The 10,983-nt window shown below is 38.7% G+C and overlaps 1 protein-coding gene across 1 annotated transcript in view; it reads right to left on the bottom strand.

Moving 5' to 3' along the window:
• CHSY3 (chondroitin sulfate synthase 3) overlaps positions 1-10,983 on the bottom strand; it is a 143,539-nt gene that overhangs the window by 4,829 nt on the left and 127,727 nt on the right. The window lies entirely within an intron of this gene.

Raw genomic sequence — 10,983 nt, 5'->3', positions numbered from 1 at the left:
CAGAGAATTCAATAATTGAAATAAAACAATTTGAATATACATTTTGTAAGGTATATGTATAATAGAGTATGTTAATTAAGCAATTGATTGTGATAGTGATTTCCAATTTATTTCTGTAGCAAGAAAAAACATTCTACTTCTATCAAATTAGTAATTGTGATAGAGTGAATAGATACATTTTATGGCTGACAGGTCTAGGATCCAAAATATCTGGCTTTTGCACTTTCTGTGCTGACAACTAATCTATCAGCAAATCATAAAACTATTTTTAACTCAGTTTCCTCCCAAGAAGGCAACTCAAATATTTGTAAAGAGCTACTTAATATAAACTACTTTTGCACAGTGATAGGCATTCTATCACATCTGTCTGTCACCATGTAACACTTCTGTTAGCAGAATATGAGGTTTTGGAACTTATTAAGTAATGTTAATCCAGTGCAACCTGATGGAGCTTTGATTTCCAGTCTTGAAAGAGATCCTGCTTGAAGACCAATGGACTGGACCAGATGATCTCTGTGTCCTGTTAAACTTGTACTCCTTCACAACCTTACAATTCCATATTAATTAGTAAACTTATATTACAAACCATAGTCTGATGAGGAACAGAGTGGTAGCAATGCCTACTGTAAAATCAATATTAGGGACTCAGCACCTGATCTCCTCCAAAAGTTTTTCACAAAAATATAAACTTTGAGAGACTAGAAACACTGACAATTCAGCATATTTTTTAATTTGTGTAATATGATCTATATTATACAGTATGTGTGCAGAGGCAAATACATAGCATGATTCAAAATTATTGTGAGTAATTCAGCCTTAAAGAGATGCTATTTTCTCTGTTCATTTATCCTTTTTTTCCCATTATTTTACAGCTAAGTTTTTCACCTACCTCTTTTCCTGGGACTGTCTTACTCTTCTATGAATTTGTGGAAAGTACTTAGACACAGTAAAAAAAAAAAAAATTCTTCTGTGTTTATTTAACACCCTTCAATTTATTCATATATCTTTTTTTCCCCCCCACATGTTCTATAGATGCCTAAAATTATACACTGGGAGCCCTACAAGATGAGTACAACATACTTGAAGACAAAACACATGGTCTCAACAACTGTATTGTATACATCCAGTTAAAAAAAAGTTTTACCAACAGCAATTTATTTACCCAAACTTTCATGCAAATTAAAAAGCTGGCTGATTGGTTAGTATCACACAGGTAATGCCATAAAGAGTGCACTATAACATCTTGTGGAGAATATAGTATTTCTTTTTGGCTAACAAGACTGGATGCCCACCTACCAGACAAATGGCAAACGAGAATACTCAATGCTTATTTATTTCTTGGGCAAGGTAGAGCTGTTAAAGGACTGCCTGAAGAGAAACAGCAGTTTTCTTACATTGTCTGAAAAGCCCATTAAGGTGGAGAACAGAGGTTAGTAAGAAAGAGTAATTTCACAAATTCAAAACAGAAAGCATGACAGGAGGAAACAGATGGGATGCCAACCTATTCTGGGGAGTGGTGAGGATCAATTAACTTACACGACCATGCAGAAGTTGGAAAGGTCAGATGAACAGGAAGGAACTTCTTGATCAGGAAATATATCTTGCCATGTATAGAAGAATGCAGTGCACCAGTGGATCTCTTATTTGTTAACAAATACTTCTGAACAGTAAAGACAACAAGGCAGGGTACTGCTGCATATAGGGCTTGCTTTGTCAGAAACTGTATTTATGCCAGCAAGTGAATACTGATAGTGTGCTCTTACCACCACTGCAACATAAGTCTTACCTACACCCACCTCCTCCCACTGGGAAATTAAGCCATATCAGGAATATTCACATAACCAGACTAGGGGGATTTAGCTACGTGGGACCATAATAAAAAAGCATTAGGTTAATGAAAATGGCAAATTTTCTAAAAACTAAACAGCAAATCAGCCCAAAAGCACCCAGGGACCCCTAGTCATGGCAGTAGCGATCCCAGGTGGAAATGCCAGAAGACTGAAGTTTGCCATCCCCAGCAGACTGGAAGCAAAATGGAAGGAAGGAGTTTGGTGAGTTTCTCAGTACAGAGTTTGTTCAGATGTCTTATCTGAGCAGATCTGCAGAGCAGAGACAACAGAATGTTGCACTTGCCTTCACTGCCACTTGTCTAATATTTCTAGAGATATTTTCCTCTCAGTACAGCCAGATCTGAAAAGAAGCCTTTTCATGTCTGAAGTAATCGTAACTCCTAACAGTAAATCATATTGCTAATAAAAATTACCTCAAGTACTGAAATGAGAAAAACTGTTCAAATTGTCAAGAAATCAAGAATAAATGAGACTGGTTGGGGAAAAACCTCCTAACTCCCTATATATTTCAACACGAACCATAATTATGCATCTAAAATTTTATTTCTTTTGAGGCATAGGCATGCAGTTTATTTTCCTTGCTACTGTTTACCAGCTACAATTTTCTTTTTTCTTTTAATCTCGAGAAGTTATCATTCCACTGCAAATACTCTTCAGAAAACTGCTGGGTTTACCCTTTAAAGAAGCTTTTGAATGATTTAATTATTCAAAGAAAAATTCAATAAATGCTTGCATAGCCAATTAAGTACGGATTTGTATTCCAGCACTATCAGATAATGCTGAAATAATGTATAAAAAATGGCATCCATAACTTCCGTAAGTAATACCATGAATTCTGTTTAAATACTTCATCAGTCAAATAAATTAATTGTCTGCATACATTACACAATTTTTTACAATAATGCATAAACATCTACAACAGAAACAGTGTAGGAAAACACCTGGTCTTGGATGACGTTGTTTATTCATAATTAGCAATTTTTCACTATTAGTTTATGTATTTTAATTCCTTAGTCCACTGCCTTACTTGGATAGATTTTTCCCACACAAAATAAAGAAAGGATAAGCATTACCAAGAGATATACATAACTGGAAAACATAGCAGCTGAGCATAGGAGTGACACTTGATTTTACCTTTGAAAGATGAAAGATGTACATTCATACAGGCAACATCAGATAAAAACTCAGTGTCACCATTTAGCAGTGCTGGTCTAAGGATGGAGCCAATAATGCGAGACAGAGGTAATATATGTTTCTAAAACTATCTAGAAAAATGGACAATTTAAACATGCTTTTAGGGGAAGCAAAGTTTTGGAGACCTAAAGCAACCTGGAGGCCCTTTGGATACCTTAAATAGCTGACTAGTCTCCTTGCTTGAAGGTCAGGCCAAGTTGCTTCACTTCCTGTTTTCTGGTAATAAATTCAACATACTGATAAAATCTGAGGTATCAAAAGACATAAAGGGTAATGGAAATTGGCAGACAAAAAGAGAAAAAGATTAGGGCTAGTGCCTATCTAGGACTTACAAGGGAGAACATATTAAGATAAAAACAGGCAATCTCATAAGATCAACACTTGTAGCAGAGCAGTCACTTTTTGTTTAGAACTCTAAGAGCCTTAAAGTTACTTGATTTGCTTTGAACTCTGCATATTTATTCAAACTGTCATCAAAATCTGGCTTTTTATAAAAGCTGTTGGGAAGATTAGGTGATAAGATAGGGACGTGATGGAGCACAGGACTCCTGGAAGACAGCATCCAAAGGGGGAAAAAAGTGTTATTTCATATTAGCTAGGATAGACAGACTAATAGGGTAACAAGGCTGGTGAAGGAAGGGCCTAGAACAAAGGTCTGTGAAGACTAGCTGAGGGTGCTGAGGGTGTTCACCCTGGAAGAAAGGAGGCTCAGGGTGAACCTTATCACTCTCTACAACTCTCTGAAAGGGAGGTGTAGCCAGGTGGGAGTCAGCATCTTCTCCTAGGCAACCAGCAGCAGGACTAGAGGACACAGTCTTAAGCTGTGCCAGGGGAGGTCTAGGTTGGACATCAGAAAGAAGATCTTCACAGAAAGGGAGATTAGCCTTTGGAATGGGGTGCCCAGGGAAGTGGTGGAGTCACCGTCCCTGGAGATGCTTAAGGAAAGACTGGATGTGAAACTGGGCGCCATGGTCTGGTTGACAAGTTGTTGTTAGACCACAGGCTGGACTTGATGATTTCAAAGATCTTTTCCAACCTGAATGATTCTGTGTGAATCTCCGAAATAGATTACACAAGCACAGTGAAGTGTGCTTAAACACTCATCCATGACTTAATATATTTATATTTATATTTATATTTATATTTATATTTATATTTATATTTATATTTATATTTATATTTATATTTATATTTATATTTATATTTATATTTATATTTATATTTAAATGGAAATGGAAATGGAAATGGAAATGGAAATGGAAATGGAAATGGAAATGGAAATGGAAATGGTCTGGGAGACTTAGAGCTATGACAAAGGGTTACCCACAGCAGGAAATACTGATGAGTGGCAATGTTGGATCATTAAAGCAATGATCCAGTGAGAAATGCCCCTCTCTGGGTCACGTACCTTTTTATCTATAGGAGGTAAGAGGGAATTACAGAATTATAGAATAGGCTGAAATGCAATGGAGCTTTAAAGGCCATCTAGTCCAACCCCCATTGCAATGACCAAGGATATCTTTAAGTAGAACAGGCTGCACAGAGCCTCATCCACACTGACACTGAATATTCGCAGGGATGGAGAATCTCCCAAGATCCTGGGCAATCTATTGCAGTGTTCCATCACTCTAATTGTAAAAAAATTTCTTATATTTAATCTAAATTGATCATCCTTCAGTTTCAAAGCCATTTACCACTTCTCACACTCTGTGCCCTGGTACCTCTCCAGCTTTCTTGTAGGCTCCCTTCAGGTACTGAGGGGCTGCTCTAAAATCTCTCTGGAGCCTTTTCTTCTCCAGGCTGAACAACCTTAATTTTCTCAGTCTCATTAGGAGACATGCTCCATCTCTCTGGATCATCTTTGTGGATCTACTCTGGACTTGATCCAGAAGGTCCATGCTGTCTTTTTGGAGACCCCAGAGCTGGATGCAGAGTTCCAGGTGGGGTCTTACCAGAGCAGAGCAGAGCAGAGCAGAGCAGAGCAGAGCAGAGCAGAGCAGAGGGGCAGAATCCCCTCCCTCCCCTGCTGCCCACGTGTCTTGGTTTAGGAAGACAGGTATCTGCTAGGTAAAATTACAATCAGAGGCTCTTTGGCAAAGATTTGGGAAATAGGAATAGCAGTTCTTTACTAGTATGTAATACAAAGCAAACAAACACAAAAAAACTCCCCCCCCACCAAACAACTACAGCATTAATGACAAACGACAACAGTACCAAGAACCTTGAGGGCTTTGTTTCACAAAACCCAGGGCAGTTTGGTTTCGGTGTCCCTGCAGGATCCTCAGAGCACCAAGCTGGAACAGTGGAAAAGTCCCGGGCTGGTAGCTGGGATGGCAGGGTGTCCCGGCAGGCAGGGGCAGGATGTCCCGGCAGCGCAGGGGGTGCAGGGTCACGCTGCAGCAAGAGGAGCAGCGCCGAAGAAGCTCGAAGGCGAGGCAGAAAAGCGGCCCAGCTTCTGCTCGGCGTGCTTTGCGGCGGCTGAGATCCTCGAGGAGCGGCCGACACGCGTCTCCCGAACGCCGGAAGCAGAAAAGCACGCAGCTGCCTCAAGCTGTGTCTTTTACCTGCGTTATCTCCCCCTTCCACCTTTTGTCCATCTCTTTGTTTCAGCCAAGCACTCTCAAGTATCCAACACCCGGTCCCCTTGGCAACCCGTGGGGAAAAAATTCCCCAGAGAAAGAAGGAACAAACCCAACCCCCAACACCACGCTTCTTTGGATGCAGCCCAGGACACAGTTGGCCTTCTGGGATGGGAGTGCCCATGGCTGGGTCATGTCCAGCCTCTCACCCACCAGCACCCCCAAGTCCTTCTCCCCAGGGCCGCTCTGCATATGTTCATCCCACCACCTGAGCTGGCACCAGGATTTGCCCCAACCCAGTTGCAGCACCCTACACTTGGTCTTGTTAAACCCCATGAGATTCCCATGGGCCCATCTTGATCTTGTCCAGGTCCCTCTGGATGGAATCCCATCTTTGGGTGTGTCAACCACACCATTCAGCTTGGTGTTATCTGCAGACTTGCTGAGGGTGCACTTGATCTTGATGTCAGTGGCATTGATGAAGACATTCAGTAGCACAGGCCCCAATACAAACACTTGAGGGACACCACTTGTCACTGACCTCCCTCCATCAGGATACTGAGCTGTTGATCACCACTCTTTGGATGTCACCACTCAACCAATACCTTACCCCTTAAGCCATCTACCCATCTAATCCATCTCTCTCCAGTTTAGAGATGGCATCTGACTGCCATGACTTTTCAAAAATCATGAACAGTAGCTTGGCAGCTAAATCAGCCAATTCCCTCTATGATCCTCTCTTTGCTCACTCATACAGTGGTGAGGCTTTGTGTTCTTGCTATGCACAGGTCTTGCCTGCCTGGGTGGAGGGTCTATCCTTCCCAGCCAGAAGCCAATAACTGAGTTGGCTACTGGGAGCAAAGCCTCTAAGAATTGCCTCCAGTGAGATTTTTTATTGCTAGGGATATTAACTTTATGGAGGAAACATACAGTCAGGCAGTAACAATAAAATCGTAATAATTTATAAATAATAATTAACGTAAATCAGACATATATTTCTTACTAGAACAAAGAAAGTCAGCAGATGCAAAATCTGAGAAAACAGAAATGTTTCTGAAAAAGTACTTAAGGGAGATCCAAATTATTGAATTTTAATATTATTGAAGCTCAGAACTGAGCATGAAGCTAAAAGGATTAAACAGATGATAAGAATATCCAAGATGATATTATAAGGAACAAGAGCAATGAGAATCCCTACTGATTCAGAGTAAAAGCAATTTGGTAGCTCATAATGGCCCTTTGGAAAGTGTCAACACAAGCTCACCACAAAGATCAAGCCTACAGAATGCAATGTTAATACCTTCTCTAAGGAAAATATATTTAGTAAAAAAATGTTTCCCATCATATATCACATCACATTAACATTCTTAAAACAGGATTTTCAACATCTTTGGACAACAAAACAAACACAGACAAGTGAAGAATGAACAAGTCCAAGTCTCTTTTGGTAAACACATCTTGAGAACACTTAAATGCACTGCCAAGTCACATTTTAAGCACTCATATTAAGTAAGCAGAAGTACCAGCAGATCTACCTAATATGGACCAAGGCTCTCTAATCTATCCCCACTAATTAAATATTCCATCATTCTTATAGGAAGGTTAACCATAAAATTTGCAACAACTTCAAAACTTGGGAATGACTAACCTGGTTCTGGTGGCTGGTAGACCTAAAAGTAGTTTCTCAGAAGTTACCAGTGGGGAAATAAGGACTGAACTAGAAGACTCAAGACGTCCAAGTTCTTCCAAAGAAAGAAAAAGCAAAATCAGTACAGTAAGATGTCCTGTAATACTTTGTCAATCCCTTGACATAAAAGCTTTTCATCAGTCTGCATACTGGCCAGATTTCTGCATGATAGGCCAGATTTAAGCTGGTTTTTAATTTTCTTAGATTTGTACTACATTGAGTCATTACCCAGAGACGCTGAACAGCATGCCCTGCTTGTCAACCAAGTCTTCACTTCTTTCCATGTCAGTAAAAGAATATTAAAACAAGGTTGTTCAAATTAGGATTTAATTTCTTATGGTGTAATCAAGGCGATAAGTATGGCTTCCTTCCAGCTGATTGTATTACCATTAAAAATTATGATAAATTATGAACGTCCTTGAGCTAAACATCCACTTAAAATAACATAAGCATGGCAGGATGTCTGTTACAATGTTTTCCTTAGAAGAAATCCTAATTATATTTCTATTATACTTTTCCACAGGCATAGCTGTGCTTTCTGATTGGATGGTATGAAAATATAACATTAATTAATATGACTGTGCTCTTATAGCATCATCAAGAATTGCTCTAACATTAAAAATAAAATAATCCAAGCCTACTGAGTTATATGCTTCATAGTGACAGGAGAGTTAAGACTGACCAGTGATTCTTCATCCTCCCAGTATTATAAAATATCCTTAACTAGATACTTCATTGTTGGAATTCTGAATTGGGAAGTGTGGTTGATTAGTAAAAAGAAAATGTCTTTCAGCTAGACAGGGATAATTTAAAACCCATTTTATACTGCCTCATGTCTTTTCATGGCTGAAAATATTAATGGTTTTAATGGAAATTTGAAGGCTCATGTATGAAAAAAGTGGTATTACCCTCCTATTTAAGTCATAGATTTGAAACTAATTTTTTTTCCAGGCTATGAAAGACCCGTATATTCACTGATTGGTTCTTCAGTAATAATGATTTTCTCACAAATCACTGAAGTATGTCTAGCTTGGTGATTTAACTTATTAAGAAATTCGTAATTTATATGCACTGTCTTTTTTACATTATGTCACTCTTTTCACACAATATTCTGTCACAGAATAATTAAATATATAGAAAGGAGTTCTATCTTCACTATAGATTTTCAAATCTAACAAAGCCAAAAGAAAATTCCAAAAGATAGCAAATAGGGACGCGCAATGGAGTAGAGAAAATAGATGGGACTTATATATTTGGAAAATTCTGGATGAAAACAATTCAGAAAATTGTATTAAGGACCTCAGATTTTACAAATCCAATTGACCTAAATAATTCAGGAATTAGTTTCTTTAATTTTTAATAAATTGCTGATTGGCTTGAGTTGTGCTTTGAATGGAGTACATAAGACAGAAGACAAGAGGGAAAGAAGAGTAAAAATTGAAACAAAGGGCAATAATCCATTTTACTGTTCTCTTCTCTCTAACTGTAAAAACTTATAGTACCCTGAAGGAATGAGAACAGAACTATACGTAGCTGAGGCTATCTCTGTAGAATAACAGTACCTTTTTTTTTTTTTTAATAGGATTAATATTAAGCAAATAACTACTCTGTCAAGGTGGCCAATAGTTCTATTTCATAACAACGATGACACCATATATTAAGAGAAACTCTTTCTTACACAATTTTTGTTTATGGTCAGGTTGAAATAACATTTGAGAGCTGCTTGAAACCCATCTAATGCGTTTGTTACATTTATCTGGTTGGATGTGTGTCTACAGAGAGCTGTTACTGCTGTAACAACTATACATATGAAATCCTGTAAAAAGTAAAATTAGGCAGCCATAGAATCATACAATGGTTTGGGTTGGAAGGGACCTTAAAGACTTCCTAGTTCTAAATTTCTGCCATTGGCGTGGACACCTTCCACTAGACCAGGTTGCTCAAAGTCTCATCCAATCTGGCCCTGAACACTTCCAGGGATGATGCATGCATAGCTGCTCTGGACAACCTGTTATTGTGCCTCACCAACCTCTGAGTGAAGAACTTTTGTCTAATATCTGATAGAAATCTCACTGGAGTTTAAACCCCTTCCCCTGACCAAATCATTATATGCCCATGTAAAAAGTTGTTTGCCCTCCTTTTGTAAGTCTCCTTCATGCACTGGAAAGTGAAATGAAGTCTCTCTGGAGACTTCTCTTCCCCGTACTGAACAACCCCAGCTCCCTCAGCCTGTCATCATAAAATAGGAGCTCCAGTAATTGAGTCATTTTTGTGGCCCTTTTCTGGGCTCTCTCCAGCAGGTTGATGTCTTTCTTCATGAAAGACAGAAGACTGCTGAAGACTCCAGAGCTGGACACAGTACACCAAATGAGACCCATAATGGCAGAGTAGGGGGAGAATCACCTCCCTCAGCCTGCTGCTTCCATTGACAATGCTTGTTCAGAATACTGAACAAAATGGGGAAAGCAACAAAGAACTTTTCAGAGAGATGATAAAAGAAATAAGTTCATTTAAATATGTGACAACAAAATTATTTTTCCCTTATTGTGACTGAAGACAGAGGCAGAATGTAGGCAGTAAAGTCACAAAGGATATTGACACTCAAGAAGTAGTTAGTCATAGAGGGTATTGATACAAGTTTTAGGAAGGCGGGTTGAAGTATCAAGTGTATCTGCCTCAAAACCAGGTACCCTTTGCCTTCTGAGAATAATATACTAAAATATGCAAATGAGCTCACCCATATATGAGGTTCAATAAGCTTATCAAAAAGGAAGAAAGAACAATGTTCTTACTATAAAAATATAAAAATAAAGTTCTTACTAGAACTTCCTTCTAGTAAGCCAAAATGCACTAAAACTAGAAATTACAGGTATAGTCATTAGTATTCCTACCACTATTGTTAATATGCTGATCTGATCAGTTGTTCCCGGAGTTTCAGCAAGCAAGAAGAAGAAACAGCTATCTTTTATTTAGAAATTAAATCTAGTATTTTTCTCTTTAGTGTCAGCTGGGTTCTTTAATGTTTACAGCATCTATCAATGGTGACATTCAGAGGGTGATTGTAAATGGCTCCATGTTGTGACGGAGATTAGTGACAAGTGGTGTACTTGGGACCAGTGCTGTTTAATGTCTTCATCAATGACACAGACATCAGAATCAAGTGAACCCTTAGCAAGTCTGCAAGTGACACCAAGCTGAATGGTGTAGTTGAGCTGACACACCTGAAGGACAGGATGTCATCCAGATGGAGCAGGACAAGCTCAGCACTTGGACCCATGGGAACCTCATGAGGTTTAACAAAGGCCAAGTGCAAATCTGAAAATTAGGATTCAAAAGTTGGGAAACAGGCTCCTTTAGAAAAATACTACATTACTGTATTTTAGAAGTATATAATATAATTCGATTTTCATCCTCTGTAAACAAAAAGATCACCCAGAGCAAAACATCCCATTGGAATAAATCATCACATTTCCAATCCTGGCAACACTTCCTCCCACTCACTGAAGTTTTTTCTCAGATAGTCTAAGTGATTTCATGTAATGAAAGCGCCAAATAATTATTTCCAAATTGTATTTAATTAGAAATTAATGTTGCATTGCAGACTTGAAGGGGGTTTCTATGACCAAATTTTCTCACCTATACTGAGGTCTAAGGAAAGCTTTATGTGTCTCTT

The sequence above is a fragment of the Chamaea fasciata genome, unplaced genomic scaffold (assembly GCF_029207755.1).
Source record: "Chamaea fasciata isolate MVZ Bird 193981 ecotype frontalis unplaced genomic scaffold, bChaFas1.0.hap1 SCAF_4, whole genome shotgun sequence".
NCBI lineage: Eukaryota > Metazoa > Chordata > Aves > Passeriformes > Sylviidae > Chamaea > Chamaea fasciata.
This window is presented reverse-complemented; position numbering and strand designations above follow the sequence as displayed.